Genomic DNA, 22,366 nt, shown 5'->3' with positions numbered 1-22,366 from the left:
TTTTTTGCCAGTCGTGAGGCTTAAACGCAGAGCCTGAGTATTGTCATTGGACTTTTCTCAAGGCTAGAGCTCTACCACTTGAACCACAGCACCACTTCCAGCTTTTTTTCTATGTTTGTGGTACCAAGGAATCAAACCTGGGTCTTCGTACATGCTAGGCAAGCACTCTACCACTAGGCCAAACTCCCAGCCCCACTGTGTTCCAATGGGAAAGGACTTTTAAGTGCATAGTCCTCAAGTTATCAAAAAGGCTATGATTCCAACCTGTCCTAGTATCCTTCAGTGGGTATGAGTTCTCATGGGAGCTTCATTAGTTTAAAAAAAAAAAAAAGAATTGTTCATTTCCAGGTCTATTGTGGTTTTTATCTGAGGATTGTGAACTGTGGAAGAATTCACCTGTCTTTTGCAATGAAGCTTAGCAGCAATTTGTGGCCTCCCTCTAGCAATTCTTCAGGGCTTTCTCTGACATTTCTCTACAACCGAACTTGCCTTTGTCTTTTTTTTTTTTTTTTTTTTTTTTTTTTGTATTTCTCTTCCTTGTTCCATCTTGCCCTCTTGAAGCTTCTTGACATCTTTTGGAGAACAAAAAGAAACACAAATAAAGTCAAATCGATTTTCAAAATACATAATTAGCAATGTTCGGTTGTCTTGTCTTTTTTTTTTTTTTAACAGCTTTCCCTGAAACACAAATGTAGATTCCAAGCTTCACCATTCTAATTATGCAATACCTTCAACTACACAAATCTAGTCTAATTAAATGCTACATTTCAAGAAAGAGAGAGAGAGAATAAAGGCTGGTACAAGCTAATGAAGCTATGTAGGTGGGAAGAGACCTGGGCCTAGGAACTTCTTTCCAGAGCCACGCAGTGTGACCTTGGATAGGGCCCTTCTCTCTGGAGCTCAGCTTGTTTATAAAATGAAGGGGTTGGATCAGGTCACTTCTGAAATCCATTGACTCTGAGACACATAGTGAGTGCCTAATAAATAACCAGTGTACTTCTGCAGAAACTCAGGAATGGCTTGAATTTGGACACTTCAATGAGTAATATTTACTTGGTTTTCACCTGGAATGTGGCAATGACAGAGAGACAACCAAGCCCCTCTGGGTCCTGTAGGGACCCAGTGTCTCCATTGCAGAAGAGTGTCAAGTTTTTACAAATCACTAGGAGCTAAAACTTCTGACTACATAAAAGGAGCCAAAGCACAAAAAAAAGGGAGTTAATCTTGCCTTAACGGAAATAAATTTCCTAAAGGAAGGAATCCAAAAATACTAAAGCTAGTGTTAAAATTTAACACTCTGCAAATAAAAAGTAACCTGTTTAAGAATATAGATGAGGCTGGGGGCTGGTGATTCATCCCTGTAATCCTAGCTACTCAGGAGGCTGAGACCTGAGGATTGAGGTTCAAAGTCAGCCTGGCCACAAAAGTCCATAAGACTCATCTCCAATTAACCACCAGAAAACTGGAAATGGCGCTGTGGTTCAAGTGATAGAGCACTAGCCTTGAGTTGAAAAGCTCAGGGAGAACACCCTGGCACAGAGTTCAAGCCCCGTGACAGTCAAAAACAAAAAAGAAAATAAATGAGGCTGAGCACCAGTGGCTCAGGACTGTAATCTTAGCTACTCAGGAGGCAGACATCTGAGGATTGTGGTTTGAAACCAACCTGGGCAAAAAATCTGAGAGATTCTTATCTCCAATTAACCAGAAAAAAAATAAAGCTGGAAGTTGAGTGCTGGAGCGTAGAATGCCAGCTTTGAGTGACAAAGCTAAATGAGAGCACAAGGCCCTGAGTTCAAGCCCCAGTACTGGCATTAAAAAAAAAAAAAAAAAGGATGAGGGACTGGAATATATTAAGTAGTGGATTCTGTGCAAGGTCTAGAATTCAATCTCTGGCACCAAACAACACTCATACATACACATACACAAAACACACACCCCAACACACACAGACACACACACAGATGCTGTGTGTAATTTCATTTCACCATCAAATTATAGGGTCTGAGCTTAGTGTATTTCCTTTTATTCATTGGGATAGCTCAGTCGTAGATCACTTACTTGCCTAGCATTCAAGAGGCATTGAGTTCAGTTCCTAGAACCACAAAAAGAAAAAACAATAAAATCAAACTTCTTTAGTAACAAGATTGCTAATTAATTTTCTTCTGGATTGTTTGCATGTTTTCACACAAATGGTATTCTATGTTGCCGATAGCATCCTTCAGAGTTTGCTAATTTATAAAGAATGGAGCCAAGTCAGTAATAAGCTAACAGTACTATTAATAGTCAAAATATGCAAGATGCTCAAAAGACTAAACCACAAAGGAACTAACCACACAGATAATAATGGGCAAATGAATTGAAAAGTATAAATGGCCAATAAATACATAAAGAAATGAGCAACATCCCTGCCCAGACAGGAAATTCAAGTCAAGATGACACCAAGACTTCATCTTACCCCAGTCAGAATGACCAGCATCAAACACAGAAAAACAAATGCTAGGGAGGATGGTGATAGGATTCCTTATATGCTGTTTGTGGACATGTAAACAGTATAGCCACTATAGAAATCTGTATGAATGTTCCTGATTTAACTAAAACTAGAACTTAACCACTTTGGGGCCTGTACCTGAAAGAATGTAAGTCAGGACACAGTGGAGACACTTGCAGCACTATTCACAGTAACCAAGCTATGGAATAAGTACAGATGCCCTATAAAAACAATGAAATTATGTTATTGGCAGAAAAAAATGGATGAAACTGGAGGTTATCATGTTAAAGGAAATGAGCCAAGATTAGGATTAAGGTCACGTTTTATATAGAGAATCTTAAAAAAAATACACACACACAGAGGTAAAAAATGATTGTAATTGTGGGACTACTTAGAGGGGTGAAGAAGGAAATTAAAGGGAAAAGACTAATGGGCATAAATAATATCAAAATATCTGGTAGCTATGTATTATTTTTAAAATTTATTTTATTTTAATGTATAGAGAAGTTATAGTTATATTCGCCAGATAGAATGTGCATTATTTCTCACACATTAAGAAATAATGTTTTTGTCCCCATTTCCCTTTCCCCAACCCCTCCCCTAAACTTTTTCCCCTCTTATTTCAAATAAACAAATAAACATATACATAATATATCAGGTAACAAAGTTAGATACTGTACCAATATGAGATTAACCAAAGGGCAGCACAAGAGAAGAGAAAAAGAAACATAGTACATTAAGAACAACAGTCACTCATAATTAAGCTCTTGTTTCCGTGTCCTTGAGGGTAGCAATGTATTATGATGGCATAACAAAACACATTGAAATCTGTTGAAAAATAATGAAGAAAGTAGTGTCCAGAATATCCAAGTGTAAAACAACAGTGAAAACTGTCATGTACAATGAATGTACACTAATAAAAATGTGTGTTTTCCTTAAGCATCTCAAAGGTACAAGAAGTACAGACTCATTCTCAGAAGCAGACAGGAAGGAGGAAGGGAAGGAGGGAGGGAAGGAAGGAAGGAGGAAAGGCAAAGGGGCCTTCTTAAATACAATTTTTCTCTTAACTTTTTCACATCCCTTATTTATCTGAACTACTCAAGGAAGAATCTGTCTACCAGTCACTTCATTTCAGTCATCTCAGAGAACCTTGAACATTGCTCTTGGGACATGTAACTACCTTTTCAGGACTAAATGGTTTGTCCTTCCTCATAGCGTGGACAGAGGTTGGCTCCTGGGTGTACTTTACACTGAAAGTGAAGGTGTCAGAGGCTGAGCTGTGCCACGTCATCTGCCCAAACTTCTACTTTATATCTCCTACATCAGTGGTCAAATGTGGTTTGTGATTCCAATCAACTCAGGACACCACCATAATTTCTTTCTTTTGGTCGTGGTGCTTGAACTATGGGCCTTGTACTGTCCCCGAGCTCTTCAGCTCAAGGCTAGGACTCTACCACTTGAGCCACAGCGACATTTCTGGTTTTCCGGTGATTAATTGGAGATAAGAATCTTAAGACTTTTGTGCCGGGGCTGACTTTGAACCTCAAATCTCAGCCTCCTGAGTAGCTAGGATTACAGGTGTGCACTACCAGTGCCCGGCTGTTATTGCTTTTGAATCTTAGAGTTTGTACCACTGTGACAAAAACTTGTTTTTGTTATTTGGGACTTTTTTTGTGGGGGGGAGGGAGGAGATGTTTTACTTTGAATTTGAGATATGTAGCCCAGGCTGGTTTCAAACATCTGACCCTCTTGCCTCTGACTCCCAAGTGCTGAGATTACAGATGGGCACTAGAAAGCCTGGCTTTTCTGCTTCTTAATAAGCATTTTGATTTGCTTCCTTCCCTCCCTGCCAAGTGAAAATGAAGTCTAAAAATAAAATTTTATTCATTAAGGTCATTATGTGAGAGATGGCTGGCAAGGGGCACTTGAACTTTTCGACTGAATCATCAAGAGGTTACAGGAGGAGAGAGTTCTTTCCAACAGATAAAATGGAAGAGCTCTACTTTTTAAATAATAACCCAAATGGGTAGACTTCTAAATTTTGTTGTTAAATGCATATTTTTAACCAGTCAAAAATTTTAATGTTTATATATTCATTGTTATGATGCAGTATAATGAGGTTTGGTGATTGTGGAAAAGTTTAGTCAATAACACAATTCTTGGTCCTCAGCAAAATGCCTATGGGTATGGATCAGGTGATAGAGGGCTTGCCTAGCAAATCCAAAGCCCTAATTCAATCCAAAGTAGCCAAAACAAGAAAGGAGGGCGGGAGAGAAAGAGGGAGGGAGGGCGGGAGGGAGGGAGGGAGGGAGGGATGTTGTCTGTAAGTGGTCCCAGAGATTTCAAAACTAGTTTCATGCCATCAGCTAAAGGGAGGTGTGGCAGTGACTGGAGCCTCTAGTCTATATTTAAGAGCTTCACCTTTAACTTCAGATGAAACTAAACATAAAATGGGATTCAAATAACAAAACCTTCATACAACTTTGATTTACCAAAAAAAAAAAAAAAAACCTCACAAGAGACAGGTTTGTGTCACCATGTCTGGTCTTCACAGTTTATTTTTTCTTTTTTGCCAGTCCTAGAGTTTGAACTCAGGGCCTAGGCACTCTCCTTGGGCTTTCTCAAGGCTGCCGCTCAACCACTTGAGTCACAGCCACTTGAGCCACAGCACCAGTTTTGGCTTTTTCTGTGTATGTGGTACTGAGGAATGGACCCCAGGGCTTCTTGCAAACACTCTATTACTAGGCTACACTTCCAGCCCCCTCACAGTTTTCTTTCTTTCTTTCTTTCTTTCCTCCCTCCCTCCCTCCCTCCCTTCCCTCCCTCCTTTCTTCCTTTCTTTGCCAGTCCTGGGCTTGAGCTCAGGGCCTGACCACCATCCTTGGACTTTTTCAAGGCTAGAGCTCTACCACTTGAGCCTCAGCACCACTTTCGGCTTTTTTCTATGTATGTGGTACCGAGGAATCGAACCCGGGTCTTCTGCATGCTAGGCAAGCACTTTAACCACTAGGCCAAACTCCCGGCCCCCTCACAGTTTCTTAATAAGACTGTATTTGTCAACTCATCATAACAAATACCTTTCAGAGTTTTCAGTTCAAGATCTCCAGCATCCGGTGTTTGGGGCTTGAAGCAAGACAGAATATTATTGCCAGGAAGGCAGGGTGGGGAAGGGGGTCTACCTAGTTTCTTCCTTCAGCTTTTGTTCTGTCCAGGGTCCCAGCCCCTTGGACATTGCTATCCACATTCATGGGACTGTCCTCCTTTGTTACTATCCTATATGTCAATCACCTCTGGAAACGTCCTCACAGAAAAATCCAGAAATGTAATTTACTAATCTAACCATCCAATCAGACTGACAATCAAGATTAAGGATCACAGACTTCTTGGTATTTCTTTTAAAGAAAGCTATACAGAAAAAAAAGAAAGAAAGCCATACAGAGAGGATCCTACCTTCATTCTAAATTTACTAGGGTTTTAAGTGACATCACTTGATCTGGTCTCCTGTGAAGAATTTTTATATTCTTTGTTCCAATTTTGGACCTGTGAAGCTCCAGAGAGCAACTACCTTGAATGTTGGTGGAGAAAGCTGAGAAAGGCATCTCAGTGGCAGCAATCAAGCTCTCATCCTAATGGTTTCCCTTGCTGGATCCCTGTTTCCTGCATGGTCAGCAAAGCCCATGAATCTCTCCTGTCTTTCATGGGCTTTCCACACAGATGACTGATATCTTCTCCACAAAACAGCTAACTAAAACCTCACTAGATGTTTGTGTGGCATAAACCACGACCCCTCTGTTGATTCATCCATGAGTGTTTTGAAAAGTAAGGGACTGGTAAATTGTTCTTGGAGCAGATTCCCTTCCAGTCCTACTCTGGCTATAGAAAAGGCTTTCTCAGTCTGTCTGGAGGGTAAATGCTATGCTGATCTTAATAATTAAAATGCTTCCTGCCAGAATGCATTTTCAGTTAGCTTTAAGTGTTCCAGAAAATGTAGATTGTTTTACTCACAACCCCTCCCATCTTCTGGAGGTAGGGAGAGTTTCTATTTCATAGCTTTGAAAATTTGATTTCTGTGGCTAGTGATTAAATGTTCCTTGCAATGATGATATTTTTTAAAGTAACCAGCAACAGGAATTCTGAATCAAGTACATATGGAAAAAAAATATTTGGACCACCGCAAGAATCTTATAATCACATTAAAATTTCGTGTAGTTAGAGATGTAGTGGAAATGCTTTGTAAATTTCTTCCTTTCTTTATTCCATGGTGCCAGTACTGGGGTCTCTTGCACTTGCTTTGCTTTTTAAACTTGCCTGGTGCTCTACCCTTGAACCACAGCTCCACTTCCAGCTTTTTGCTGGTTAATTGGAGATAAGAGTCTCACAGACTTTTCTTCCCCTGCTGACTTAGTAACAGTGATCCTCAGATTTCAGATTCCTGCATAGCTAGGATTACAGGCATGAGGCTCTGGCCTTTTGATATTTTTGGAAAAAATATCTTATGGAAATATATTCCTTGGGAATCTACTAAAATTTCACATTATTTGTTTCTGCTTTCCACTAATAATTTTCACTAAAAGGGACTTGTGTTGGCTTTGCTTCAAGCCCCTGACCATGGATACTTTCTGGCTCCATCCATAGCTTAAAAGATTTAGCTCACAAGTAAGATAGTACATCTCTGTAATCCCAGTGTTTGGGAGGTTGGGGAAAGAGGTTCAGAATTTCAAGGTCAGCCAACTTGAGCAACCAACATAGAGACAACTGTCTCTAAGAATAAAAGCTATGGATATAGCTCCGTTTAACGTGCTTGCCTAACATGCATAAGGCCCTTAAAATCTCAACAACAACAACAAAAAGTGGGCTTGTTTTTTTTTTTAATCATGGAACTTAAACTCTGGGACTGGGCGTTGTCCCTAAGCTCTTCAGCTCAAGGCTACTGCCCTATCCTTTGAGCCACAGAGTCACTTCAGGTTTTCTGGTGGTTAATTGAAGATAAGATTTCTCATGGAGTTTAGTGCCTGGGCTGGCTTTGAACCAAGATCCTTAGATCTCAGCCTCCTGAGTAGCTAGGATTACATGCATGAACCACCAAGCCCAGCTTGATTGTGTGTGGGGGGGGGAGGGGAGACTGGTTATGGAGCTTGAACTCTGGCCCGGGCACTGTCCTTGAGCTCTTTGAGCAATAGTACCACTTCCAGTTTTCTGGTAGTTAATTGGAGATAAAAGTCTCATGGACTTTCCTGCTAGGGCTGGCTTTGAACATGATCCTTAGATCTTAGCCTCCTGAGTAGCAAGGGCTATAGATATGATCCATCAGCACCCAGATTTTTTTTTCTGTGGGTTATGGGGCTTGAACTCTAGGCTTGGGCACTGCCCCTGAGCTCTTCTGCTCAAAACTACCACCCTACCCCTGGGCCTGGGCATTGTCCCTGAGCACTTCAGCTCCAAGCTATTGCCCTACCCCTGAGCCACAGGGCCACTTCCTGTTTTCTAGTGATTAATTGGAGGTAAGGGTCTCATGATCTTTGGTGCACAGGCTGGCTTGGAACCTCTATCCTCAGATCTCAGCCTCCTGAGTAGCTAGGATTACAGACGTGAGACACTGTGCCTGGCAAGCAGCCAAGAACATGAAGATTCGTTAGGGTAGATGTGCTAGTGGGAGACTTGCAGCATTTGTTACAGTTTGTTGAAAATTGAATCCCTTGAGGTGGATTCATTTGTGCTCCTTCCTCTCCACCATCCTCCCTCCAGTTCTTGGTGCCTCTTTAGACTTTAAGCCCTGTGAGGTTCTCTTGCCTTTGGCATTTTCTGTCAACTCATTCTCTTTACATTTGACCCTTGCTATTTCTTCCTGCTTTCCTTCCATTGCTTCTTATCTCCTTTTCTGACATGAACATTATTTCCCCCCTTTAATTTCCCATTTCTTATTTCTTCTCTTCCATTAAAGGAATAAGTCTCATCACTGCTGACTGAGTCTGTCTATCTTTTGTTCTCCGGGCTCATGCTCATGCTGAAAACTTGCCTGGGGAATACTGGGCCCTGATAATGCTATACAAAGCAAAGAACTCACCCCCAAAATAAACAGCCACTTCCTCTTGGAAGGGCCATTAGTAATACAAAGAACAACTTCTTTTGTCAGAAGCTTGGAAAAGCAAATGAATTCTACAACCATGAGCTCAAGGAAACTGGTGTATGTTCAATCAGTAAATACATTTTGGACCCAGTGTGAAAGGTGACAAGTTTCAGAAACTATGACTGGCTTAGTGGCTGTCCTGGAGAAGACAAAGCAAATAAAAGATCCCTCTGTGCCACCCCTCCTCCTCCTTCCTCACCTTCTTGTTCTCCCTGTCACTCACTACTCTCTGGACTCCATTAATATTTTACCCTCTATTCCAACATGGTCTTGTCCCAGAGAGGGTACAAGCTCCACGGGGAGGAGGGGACTTCTGTCTTAATAGCAGCTGAATTCCTGGGAACTGAGCATTGCCAGACACATAGAGGCCAAGCAGGAGTGACACTGCACCTCATGAATGCCTACAGAATGGGGACCAAGTGTTAAGGAATTATAGGAATCCATAAGGGTGTGTGTGTGTGTGTGTGTGTGTGTGTGTGAATTCAATTCAAAGAAATGTTTAACACTTTTGGACTGAAGATAAAATAGTTACCTGATACTGTGGGGGGCAGGTTTGCAGCAGAAGGGAAATCTTATTTCAACCTTTATCACAGTTTACAACATTGCTTGTTCCTTCAGGGAGCTGTAGCTGTAATGTTGCTTTTCATTCAAAAGGGAGGAAACAGGGAGTATTCCCAACATCTCCTTAGAATCTGAAAGAAGCCTGGGTAAAGCGGCTAGAGGCAGATAGGTACAACTTACCAATGAACCTAATGTGGGTTTCTTTTCTGGCTCTGCTGGGTGAGCTTCAGCATATAACCTTACATCTCTTGAGTTCTGATTCCTCAAAGGATAACAGATCTGAAGGGTGCCCCAATGCATGAAGTGACAAAATGAATGCAGAGTATTTGATACAGCATCTGCCTACCGAGCCTGAAATTTAAAAGGCTATTCTGTCCCTCTCTCTCTATCTCTCTGTCTCTGTTTCTCTCTGTCTCTCGCTTGTGCTCACGCTCACTTTTGCTTTTTTTGTCTGCTGAACTCGGATTTGAGCTCAGGGCCTGGTGTTCTTTCTTTCTTGGCTTTTTCCATTCAAGGCTAGTATTCTATTACCCTCACCTTCCAGGTTTTTGCTGATTAACTATAGATAAGTCTCTTGGATTTATCTACCTGGGCTGGCTTTGAATCTTATTTCTCATATCTTAGCCTACTAAATAGTAGCTAGAATTACAGGCATAAGCTATGAGTACAGCACTAAGACAGCTATTCTTATAGAAAGTCACAAAGGTACCAATCAGAGCTGTCACCTTGTGCTGCTAGATAGCTGAGGATGAAACCCCATATACTATCAAGGGTACATTTGTAGTTTTTCCCCAAAGCAGCACTGAATTTAACACACATGCCAATTGAAAGCAGTATGGCAATTCCTCAGAAGACTACACATAGAGCTCCCCATGACCCAGCAGTTCTACTCTTGGACATTTGCCCAAATGTCCAGAAACAAGGACATAACAAGGATATACTAAAGCTACTAGCACAATGATATTCATTGCAGCACTATTTACCATAGCGAAGATATGGAACCAACCCAGATGCCCCTCAGTAGATGATTGGTACTTAAACATAATGGAATTCTATGCTGCCATCAGAAAGAATGACATCACCCCATTTGTAAGGAAATGGAAAGACAGAAAAAAATCATACTAGTGAAGTAAAGCCAGACCCATAGGAACACAAGCTCAATGGTTTCCCTCATTTGTAATAATTAGTACACATCTAGGACTCTCCTAGCAGAGGATCACAATAGCTCGAAACCTAGGTACATAAGGTCATATAGGATGAGACTAAATGAAAGGATCTCTAGGATATGGAAACAAGAGCTTTATCATGTATGATTACTGTTCTTAATGCACTATGTTAGTTCTCTTCTCTTTTGTTGCTCTTTGGTTAATCTCATATTGTTACTGTATCTGACTTTGTTGCCTGGTATATTGTATATACGTTTATTTGTTTATTTCAAATAGGAAAGGGAAGGGGAGAAAACAAGATGATTGGGAGAGGGTGGGAGGAGGGAAATGGGGACAAAAACACGAGAAGGGGTATCATGTGTGAGAAGTAATACACCTACTACCTGGCAAATGTAACTGTAACCCCTCTATACATTACCCCAGCAATAAAAAATTTTTTTGAAAGAAAGACAAGTGCAATAATTAATACTCCCCCCTTGCATTTCAGCTTTTCCACAGCTCCTCAAGAATGCAGAGGCAGGAGAGCCCGTGTCCTTCCCCCTGCTATGAGGAGCCCTGACGATTTCCTCCCTTGGAACATGGTTACCTGGGTGACTAAGCCATTATCTGTTCTGCACTTCTTTCCCACACCCCCATTATTTTGCCTGAAAAAAAAAAAAGCTTTTAGCAGAAAAAAATACTTCATCTACAAGCTGCTCCATCTACTTGTTTTTCTTTCCTGAATACATACAAACATATCTTGAAGACATGGGAGGAAACTAGTTTTTGTCCAGGGTGCAGAAAGGGGGAACAAAAAGGCGTGTATCTACTAAAGAAAAAAAAAAGTATCTAGAATCAGTGAAGTCTGGAGCTGTATTCCTTCCTGGGGCTGGTGACCACAGTAGGAAACCGTTTCCTACAGCCATACTTGCCTCTGAGTTAGGACTTGCCTGACTTGGCTAAATGAACACTATAATGAAATGTGGAACAGTAGTGATAAACCTGGGGGGTCTTTCTGTATCTGTTTACTTGGGTTCTTGATGTTTTCCTAGATAAACCTGGAGCTGACCTTGCCGTTTCTAGTAAAAATTAGGTATGTAACTTACCACTTGGCTTTGGGAATTTAGATCTATGGAGATAGCCAATACCAACCCAGATCAAGGAAGGGAGCAATTTTTTTTCCCCTTGCAGTGCTGGGGATCCAATCCAGGGCTTTGAGCATGCTAGGTTAGCACCAATCCAAGATAATCAACATTACTCTGTGTCAGTACTGGAGCGTGAACTCAAGGCCATGAACTACCCTTTACCATTTTCACTCAGAGCTGCCACTCTACCACACCTCTATTTCTGACATCTTTTTATTCTAGTTAATTAGAAATAAGAGTCTTGGGGACGTTAGTGCTCCAACTGGCTTTGAATCAGTATTCCCAGACCTCAGGTTCCTGAGTAATTAGGATTACAAGTGTGAGCTACCACTTCCCAGTTATATTGGACTTTTTACTTTCTCCATATTATGTCTGGGAGATCCATGTAAGTTGCTGTATGTAGAAGTAGCATGTTCTCTTTCATTACTGTGTAGAATTTCATGGTATAATATATCCTATTTTATCTATTCTTAATTGTTGACTTTTGGGAGGATTCCAGCCCAGGACTATTATAAACAAAGCTGCTTTGACCAGTTGTCTAATTATCTTTAGGTAGACTTATGAATGTATATCTCTTGTCATTGGGGGAATTCCTACATTCACAAAGGAAACACACATAGTTCCTTCATTTACAAAGGAATCACACATAATCATCTTTTAGTAGTTACTGCTGAACAAATTTCTGAGCTGTTTGGAGTAGCTTATAGTCCTATCATTATATTAGCTCCTGCCTTAAAATGGTGTGTGGGGGGGAACTTGTAGTTATGAAACAAAACATATCCTTTGAGTGGCGCTATATTTTTAGCCCCCATTTGAAAAATCAAAGTTCCTCCAGTTACTACTATCAATAATTTCTACCTGTTTTTCTCTTTGCCTAGAACACTGGGGCACGAGCTATTCCCATAGCCAGTTCCTTCTTAACATTCAGGTCTCAGCCATATCTCTCCTAAGCATCTATATTAGCAGCTTTCCCCAGTTCTCACTCACTTTTGCATCACCTTTCTTTGTGGGGGTTTTTTTGGTTTATTTATTTTAATATTTTTTATTGTAATTAATAAAAGGGTTACATGATATTTGCCAGATAGAAGGTGCATTAATTCACATATATTGATACCCTTTCACATGTCTTGGTCCCCATCACCCTCCCCTTGTGGGTTTTTTTTTTTCTGCCACTTACCAGTTCATTCATCAGTTTAGCTATTATCTCCCACTAGGAGGGAACTGCATAGAACTGGGTCTTTACCTATCATTGAGTTCACTACTGCATCTATCATCAATATCTAGAATAGTGTCTGTACACAGTGCATGGTAGCCCCTGGAAAATGGCCTCTACTTCTAATTTTTGACTTTGATATTCATATTCTTGCAAAAAGTCCTATACTATAAAACTAGTAAAATATTGCAGGAATGGCTGTGTGACACCTGAGATTAGATAATAAAAATGTATGGCTCTGACCTTCTGAGTGTGGATCAGCTACTATGAAGAAAGGCCAAGGGTAAGGACATCTGAGCAGCTTTAGAAAGTGGCATGTGGCAAGGAATGAACCACCTGCAGTATAAGGAGTCTCCTGGCAAAGTACACTATACTTACAACAATCCTTTCTTATAGGCAAATGGCCAGATTAACAACCATTGCTATGGGAAGAAAGACCACATCATACCAACCTAAGGTTAGCCTTTGGGTTTAAATAAAATGTGGAGAACATTCTCTCTCCTATGACTCTTTCTTTGGAAAAAGAACAGAAGCTACTCTGACAATGAAGCATCCAAGAATGAGTCTGCCTAGAACGCAGTTGTTTCCTGTTCCTTCACCCAAAAGCTTTCCCAGGAGATCCATATGGCTTGTTTTCTTACTTTGTTAAGGTATCTCCTTAAATATCTCCTCATCAGGGAGGCTTCCCAAGATCAACCTTTAAAAATAGCACTTTTGCCAGGTGGTGGCTCCCACCTATAATCCTAGCTACGCAAGAGGCTGAGATCCGAGGTTCAGGGTTCAAAGCCAGTCCAGGCACTAAAAACTGTGAGTCTCTTATCTCCAATTAACCTCTGGAAAACTGGAAGTGATGCTTAGACTCAAGGGGTAGGGCTGTAGCCTTTAGCTAAAGAGCTCGGGGACACTGCCCAGGCCCAGAGTCTAAGTTCCACAACTGATTTAAAAAAAAAAAAGCACCCTTGGGGCCGGGAGTTTGGCCTAGTGGTTAAAGTGCTTGCCTAGCATGCATGAAGACCCGGGTTCGATTCCTTGGTACCACATACATAGGAAAAAGCCGGAAGTGGTGCTGAGGCTCAAGTGGTAGAGCTCTAGCCTTGAGAAAGTCCAAGGACAGTGCTCAGGCCCTGAGCTCAAGCCCAGGACTGGAAAAAAAAAAAAAAAAAAAAAAAAAAAAGCACCCTTGTCAGGAACTAGTGACTACACCTGTAATCCTTGATATTGGGATGATATCGGTTCAAAGTCAGCCTGAACAAAAAGTTTAAGAAAGTCCACTTCAACCAGTAGCTGGACATGGTGGTATATACCTACTGTCTTAAAGGATGGTAACGCCAGGCCTGAACAAAAAGTTTAAGAAAGTCCACTTCAACCAGTAGCTGGACATGGTGGTATATACCTACTGTCTTAAAGGATGGTAACGCCAGGCCAACTTGGCAGAAAAGTCCAAGACTTCATTTCAGTCAAAGCTGTGTATGGTGGCATGTTCCTGTCTTCCCAGTTATGGCAGGAAGTAAAAAATAGGAGGGTCTTAATTCAGGAAACTCTGGGTATGGCTACTGGTGACCTCTCATCATGCTTGGTTCTGTAGAAAACTATCAAATTGTCTTAGAGATGAGTATAATATTCTTACCAGCATTGGATGAAAGTTCTTGGCTTAGTCAAGATGTGAGCTCTCTTTCTGCGCGTGTGTGTGTGTATGTTGGTCAGTGCTGGTCAGGCAGATGCTCTACCACTGAGCTACACTTCCAGCCCTATGGGGCGTCTTTTCATATGTCTACTTGCCATCTGTATACTATCTTTGAAGAAATATATGTTGATGTCTTTGACCCATTTTCAAATCAGTTTGTTTTCTCCTGGTCTATTTTAAGAACTTTTCTATACATTTTAGCTAACAGGCCTTTAGCTCATGTTTTTGCATATTTGTTCTCAATCTGTGGCTTATTTTTTCATTGTATTATATTGTAGCTCAGACCTATAATCCTAGCTACTCAGTCTTTCATGCTGACACCTGGAAGATTGGAGTTCAAAGTCATCCCAGGCAGAAAAGCCTGAGAGATTCCATTTACAATTAACTAGCAAAATGTTTCCATTTACAATTAACAAATAAAATGTTAATTAATTAGCAAAATGTTGAGCTGGAAGTATGGCTTAAGTGCCAGGTAAAGCTGATTGAGAGCTTGAGGCCTTCATATATACATAAAAAGAATACTTTTTATTTTAATGACACCCAAGTTATTCTTTTGTGCTTTTGACACTGTGTTTAAAAGGTCATTGCCAAATGTAAGATCATCTGTATTGTCTCCTATGTTCTCTTCTAAGAGGTCTGTAGTTTTATTTTATATTTAGGGTTATGGTCCCTTTTGAGTGAAATTTTGTAAAACATACAAGGTCTGTGTGTTTAGATTCAGGTTTCTTACATGTGGTTATATGATTTTTCAAGTGCTCTGCTTTGTTGATAAGATACTTTCTTTCCATTCCAATGCCTCTTTTCTTTGTAAAAAGTCATTGACTGTTTTTATGTGGGCTACTTCTATTTTACTGTATGTTGTATTATACCTTTTGAGTTTTGAGTCATATGAAAATAATAGCTAAATAAAACTAATTAAAAACTAATTAAAAAGTGACAGTTTTGGCCAATCTCCTTCCCTAGAGTCAAGAAACACCCGCTTCACTATCTCAATGTGACTGTACACGACGATCATAGTCAAAGGTATTTTCACTATGTTTCATTTATCTTGAGTGTCAAGTGAACTTTCACTGTTAATATTGTGTGACACAAAATGACAGAGGCTTTGGATCCTCCTCCCTCATTTTCAGAGTTACTTGGCCTTCAGTTTTTAAAAGTATTGGGAGATATATGCAGTAGAGCCACAGAGCCATCCCATCTGCAGTTTCACTTTCCCACATTTCTGTTACTTTCTGTCAACAATATTCTGAGGGAGGAAAGGGGAACAGTAGCCAGTTTCTTCAGGATCCAACCTGAGTTCATGCTTCAACCTCTCTTAAGAGTGTGTCTTCCAAAAAGACTAAGAGTTGTTTTGTTCCTATTCAAAAGAGGATAGTTTCACAGGAAGGCACTTCTAGCTCACATATGGGGGTGTCTGCCCCTTCACCACCTCATTGGTTGCCACTGAGGGTGGATGGTCACTGAACATAGAGGGCACAGGTCATGACAACATGTACAAAAGCTAATGAAGTTGCTTTCCATAAAAGGCAGTAGAGGCAGGGTGGGAAGAGGTAACCCTCAGTGCAGCCACATTGGTAATGGCACTATTCTCCTAGTTACAGGGCTTATCTTGACCTTCCCTTTGGTACATCTGTCCAATACCAAGACGTGTTAAGACTTCTCTAAAATCTCTCAGCTTCCTCCCTTTTTCCCCCTTGGGGAAAACAGTCATGCATTGCTCAGAGCCTCTTCAAGAAACAACCTGCTGCCCCACTGCAGGAATGCTGCTGCCAACAGCTTGGAGCTGGCAGTGTCCCCAGGCTCCACCGCAACTCTCAAGCCAAGGTCACTGTCTTAGTCAATTCCCTGCTGTTACAACTTAATTCCACAGACTGGGTAATTTTATAAAGAATAAAAGTTTCTTCTACTCATCATTCCAGAGTCTGGATGGTCCAGGACAAAGGACCACATCTGGTGAGGGGATTCTTGCTGGTAGGGGCTCTCCCCAGAGTCCTGGTGCCAGCACAGGATATTACAATGGCGTCAGGATGCCTATAAGACAGACCCAAATTGCCTTTTCTATTGGAGATTGTCCATTAATTTATAACCCATAACCTTTATAACCTCCTTACCTCTTAAAGGCCCCACTCAATCCTTTCTCGTACTTAAACATGGGCTTTAGTAGGGACATTCAAACCATAGCAGATAGGCCTTCCTGATCACGGCAGCTTTCCACTCCCACTTAGCTCATGACTTCCTTAGGATCTTGGGGCGGATTTTGTTTCAACATCAGAATGTTTCTCTTTTAATTCTGTCCTTAAAAAAAAAAATAGGGCGAATTCAATAGTAGAAATATTTACAAAGATAATACTCAAACTTTAGCCTTGGAGAGGGTAGGGCTAAAGAGAATAAAAAATAATGTGCTCAGAATCAAAATAACCATCACAGGAGAAAATGAAGATGACAAACCTCCAGATTCTGTTCCAACCTCAGAATGTTTCTCTTTTGTTTCTCTTTTTAAAAGTGAACAATTGGAAGAGTTCAACAGAAATAGTAGTTACTGCTTAAGTTAGAGAACTCTATCAGCTGAAAACCTGATTTCACTGAATGAGCATTTATGAAGTTGCAGGTTCTATGATTCTTTTGAGAATTTTTCCTTTTTTTAAATTTTGCCAGTCCTGGGCTTGGGCTCAGGGTCTGAGCACTCTTTTGGGGTTTTCTCAAGGCTATAGCTCTCCCACTTGAACCACAGCACCACTTCTGGCTTTTTTTCTATGTATGTGGTACGGAGGAATTGAACCTGGGTCTTCCTGCATGCTAGGCAAGCACTCTACCACTAGGCCAAATTCCCAGCCCCAAGAATTTTTCCCTTCTTTAATTGATGCACTGTTACAAAGAAAAAAAATTGTCTTTGAGTCAAATAGAATAATAGAATAAAAGAATAATAGAATTAGCAAGACTCCATTTCAAGCAGAACTTACTGAAAGTACAATAAAACCTTAAAATGCAATCTCAATACTTTATCAAGATCAAATCCATCTTGACACATGAAGCTTTCCAATATATGTAAAAACTAGAATTAAATAAATATATATGGACACAAGTCAGAATACAAAAGCTTTTGTTCCTACCACCCACTCTCTCTGATATCAACTTAGAATAGCTAGAAATCTTAGACCCTCATGGATTAAAAATCATTTTTCTTTCAGATTTTATTCAGGTAGAAGCGAGATTAAGACAGGCTAGTAAGTGTGTTGCAAGAAATTTTAATTTTTGAAATAGTCATGAAAAGTTTCATTGTAAAATTTAAACTTTAAAAGGTTCAAGGTAAAGAAGAAAAGTTACAAAGATGATAGTCAGACTTACTCACTGCTTCTCATTATTTTAATTAAAAATAAGAGTTTAGGGTTTGGCCTAGTGGTAGAGTGATTTTCAGGCATGAACAAAGACCAGGGTTTGATTCCTTGATACCACATACATAGAAAAAGCCAGAAGTGGTGCTGTGGCTCAAGTGCTAGAGCTCTAGCCTTGAGAAAATCCAAGGTGCTCAGGCCCTGAGTTTAAGCCCCAGGACTGGCCAAAAAACAAAAACAAAACAAAACAAAACAAAAATAAGAGTTTATTAACAAATACCAACATTCATTTTTATGCTAATAATTAGGAAATTTTTGGAATTTTTAACTAAATGGAATCTTATAGATGAAGTCAGCTCCTTAGATTTTGGAACCTGTATGGGGAGAAAATTTAGATACAAAAATAGATTATATATTGTTCAAGTTTATGCTGTTCAATGCTTTAGATTAGCAATATCTGCAAACACAGCTGAAGGTAAGTGAGGTTAAATCTAAGTAAGGTAAAGGCTAGAATGTGAAGGTGGAGGTATTATAAAACGTAATAGCAGAGCCAGGCACAGTGGCTCATGCCTGTAATCCTAGCTACTCAGGAGGCTGAGATCTGAGGATCAAGATTCAAAGCCAGCCCGGGCACAAAATGACCTGAGACTCTTTTTTTTTTTCTTTTTTTTGCTAGTCCTGGGCTTGAGCTCAGGGACTGAGCACTGTCCTTGGACTTTCTCAAGGCTAGAGGTCTACCATTGGAACCTTAGCACCACTTGAGGCTTTTTTCTATGTATGTGGTACCGAGGAATCGAACCCAGGTCTTCGTGCATGCTAGGCAAGCACACTACCACTAGGCCAAACTCCCAGCCCAGGACCTGAAACTCTTATCTCCAACTATTCCCTAGAAAATGGGAGGTGAGGCTTGGCTCAAGAGTAGGGTGGTAGCCTTGAGCTGAAAAGCTCAGGGACAGTGCCCAGGCTGAGTTCAAGCCCGGTAACCCACAAAAAAAAAAAAAAAAAAAAAAAAAAGAACATAATGGCAAAGTCTGGCTGTGGCTTGAACTACTGCTTTGATACTTACAAACTCAAGAAAATTGAGTAAATTATTTCACCTTTGTGTGAGTGTATGTGTGTGTTTTCTCTCAAATAAGGTGAAGGAAAACCACCTTAGTGATTTTATATGTACAACATTTGACACATAGCCTGGAAAATAATGTCTGCTTATTGTGTTAATCTATAACACAATATCATACCAAAATAAAATTCGCAGCACAATTGGCACATTTCTGATTTTAAGTGGTTAAGTTGTAGACTAGGAAAACTGAAAGCTGAGAATAGTAATTATTATTCACAGACCTTATGGTGAACCAAACATATTGCCAGCTGTGTCATTACTAACTTCCACATTGTATCTGGTGTCATTAGCTCTCTTCTACAGATAAAGAAATAAAGGCTCAGAGGTCAGAGAGGTGCCAATGACTCAATAGCCTTGTGTCCATTCATCCTGCCACGTTGCTTCTAAGGGTTGTGATGTGGCCTAGCTCAACTGTAAATAAAACTAAAATGTTTTAAACCATGTCACTAACTTCCTCACTTCTGTACCATTGCTGTCAGAGGTCCTGAAACTCCTGTTTGAATCTGCTCCCAGATGGGCATCTCCCTCTCTGCAGCAGCACATGTTACTGCCAACCTGCTGAAGGCTGCTACAGCTCTCCTTCACTTACATAAAATGTGTTTTCATGTTGAGGACAGCAATAAAAAAGGAATCACTTTTTGTTGTTTCAGTAAGATTTGTTTCACAATGGAATTAACTTAATTTCCTTACATCTCAGGTCTTAAGAGAAACTTAGGAACCCTGATCTGAAAGTATCCACTGGATTGAATGAAATCAAGGCAGAAGACACCACCACTCCCCATGCCCTGTGATATCACAGATATCCCAGAGGACCACACAGAGACGGTACAGAAGGGCAATTATAAAGTGGTTTATTGGATGGGCTGGGAATTTGGCCTAGTGGTTAAAGTGCTTGCCTAGCATGCATGAAGACCCGGGTTCGATTCCTTGGTACCACATACATAGACAAAAGCTGGAAGTGGTGCTGAGGCTCAAGTGGTAGAGCTCTAGCCTTGAGAAAGTCCAAGGACAGTGCTCAGGCCCTGAGCTCAAGCCCAGGACTGGCTAAAAAAAAAAAAAAAAAGTGGTTTATTGGTGAGGCCATGTTCCCCACTGGAGAGGGAGAAACATGGCCTCGGTTCCCATCCAGGTGGATCCTAGTGGTGGGAGGTACTCTGCTAGGTGTGGGTGGAGAGTAGGAGTGCCCACCTATATTGAAGGGAGTAGACAGAGTGGAGTTCAGGTCTGGGTGGGAGCCTGGGCTGATGCAGGTAGGGACTTCAGGCTGTCCTAGGAAACGTTGTGGGAGGGGCTGAGAACCTGAGGTGGGAGAATGCTAACAATCACAACCTTTCTAGTTTAGAGGTACTGCAATTCCTCAATAAGTGTGTCACAAGATATAGAGGAGCATTTTGGCATTAGAGGAATGGATGAAGACTTCAGAGAAAGGTCAGGAAAATTAAGAAGAGTTACTCACTAAAATGATAATATCGTAGTTTGAAGAAGTTACTTGGCTTATTTTGGATAAAGCAATATAAATAACCAAAATATCATGCTCACTTTAAGTCACCAAAGTATGCTTTAAAAAAAACTAATGCTATATACATGAACATCCATATATATGTGTATATATGTATGTATATATACATATATAAATAGCCAGGACTCTCTCTCACACACACATATGCATATACACACTTACACATATACACAGAGTATGTTAACTTTGTTAAATAACAAAGATCCTTTGAGTCCAGGAAGAATTGTGTCAGGGTTCTTTTCTAAGTAATGTACCTCACAGCATTGGTTTAATGTTTTTAAAACACAACTACAATAAAACAAAACCAAAAAAGTTCAATTAAAAATACCATTCATGGCCAGGAGTTTGACCTAGTGGTAAGTGCTTGCCTTGCATGCATGAAGACCTGGGTTCGATTCCTCTGTACCACATACATAGAAAAAAGCTGGAAATGATGCTGAGGCTCAAGTGGTAGAGCTCTAGCCTTGAGAAAGTCCAAGGACAGTGCTCAGGCCCTGAGTTCAAGGCCCAGGACTGGCAAAAAAAAATACCATTCATTAGGGAAATACATTTTAAAAACAGAATATCACTGCATACCCATTATGGTGGATATAATTTTTAAAATATAGGTAATACTAAATATTGATAATGATACAGAACTGATCCTTCATATATTGTTGATAAGAATGCAAAATATAGCATCACTCTGGGAAATAATTTGTAACTTCCTTATAAAGTTCAACATATAATTACATGACCCTTCTTCACTATCACTTTCTTAACCAAGAAAAATGAAAGTACATGTTCATATAAAAATGAGTAGATGTTAGAGACAATATTTTCATACCAGCCCCAAACTAGAAATGACCAAATGTTCAACAATGAGTAGATACATTGTAGTTTTTCCATACAAGGGAATACTACTCAGTAAATGTGTGTGTGTGTGTGTGTGTGTGTGCATGCACGTGTACACATGCATGTTAAAGGAATGAACTGAATAGCTTCACACACATAGGCACCAGTGATGTTAACAAAGGTAAATAAGCAATTGTCTGAAGTGAAAGAGATTGGTTTTCTTCACAAATAGTGCTGAAACAATTAGAAATCTACAAGAGTGACAAGAATTAGGAGAGGGAGGGGAGGAGAAGGGGCTGGGAAGAGAAAAGAGAGGGGGAGGAGAAGGGGAGAAGAGAGGGGAGGAGTAGAGGAGAAGAGAAGGGAGGAGAGAGAAGGGGAGGAAACTTCAAGTGAGGAAGTCTGGGGAAGGAATTAAAGGATGGGAAAGGGAGGGAAAGGGTGTGGAGGGGAGGGAACTTCAAACAAAGCATAGTACCACATGCCAGCACTAGGGAGACTGACGTCAGAGGAACAAGAGTTTGAGGTCAGCCTGTGCTACACAGTGAAGTTAAGGACAGGATACATGAGACCCTATTTCAAACACACACACACACACACACACACACACACACACACACACACACGAAAATAAAAACAATGAAACTCACATAGACTTAAACAGAAACTACACAAGTTTAAAATACAAAACACATAGGAGGATCACGACACAGGCCAGTTAAGCCAAAAGCATGATACCCTACTTAAAAAATAACAAAATCAATGACTAGAGTAATGTTTGGAGTAGGAGTGCTTGCCCTGGGATTCAAATCCAAGTACAAAAAGCAAAAGAAGAAAAAAGACAGAGCTAGAATGGTTGGGAGTAGAGGAAGAAGGAAAAAGAGGAAGAAAGAGAGGAAGGCGGGGGGGGGGGGGGGGGGGGGGGGGGGGGGGGGGAGAAAGCCGGAAGAAGAAGGAGGAGGAGGAGGAGGAGGAGGAGGAGGAGGAGGAGAGAGAACTCACATTTCTGTGGCCATCTCTTACCTGGTATACCTAGCTGGACAGAAAGCTGGGAAGTGTGCTTATACCAAAAAGACATGTGTGCTAGGCTGAATATCTTGCTTTCTGTAGATACTTAAAAATATATTCAAAACCCTTCCAAATTCATTCAAAGGCCATACATTTGTTTCATCAAAGACTCTCAATCTCTATCTTCTGA

The 22,366-nt window shown here is 40.5% G+C and overlaps 2 long non-coding RNA genes across 2 annotated transcripts in view; both read right to left on the bottom strand.

The window, feature by feature from the left end:
• The window catches only part of LOC150059082 (uncharacterized), a 47,187-nt gene extending 46,872 nt beyond the window's left edge, over positions 1 to 315 (bottom strand). The window contains exon 1 of the long non-coding RNA XR_016536680.1: positions 265 to 315. This is a non-coding gene — a long non-coding RNA (uncharacterized LOC150059082). The remainder of the gene's footprint in view (positions 1 to 264) is intronic.
• A 186-nt stretch (positions 316 to 501) lies between these two features.
• LOC150059081 (uncharacterized) lies at positions 502 to 22,366 on the bottom strand. Its single transcript, XR_016536679.1, has 5 exons — positions 22,192 to 22,366; positions 16,475 to 16,653; positions 2,627 to 2,709; positions 2,059 to 2,092; positions 502 to 572 (listed from the first exon to the last, which is right to left on the bottom strand). It is a non-coding gene; the product is annotated as an uncharacterized LOC150059081 (long non-coding RNA).

This window comes from Megascapheus bottae, chromosome 9 (genome assembly GCF_031878675.1).
Source record: "Megascapheus bottae isolate mThoBot1 chromosome 9, mThoBot2.hap1, whole genome shotgun sequence".
In the NCBI taxonomy this organism is placed as follows: Eukaryota; Metazoa; Chordata; class Mammalia; order Rodentia; family Geomyidae; genus Megascapheus; species Megascapheus bottae.
Note: the sequence above shows the minus strand (reverse complement) of the source record. Positions and strands in the feature narration are given on the sequence as shown.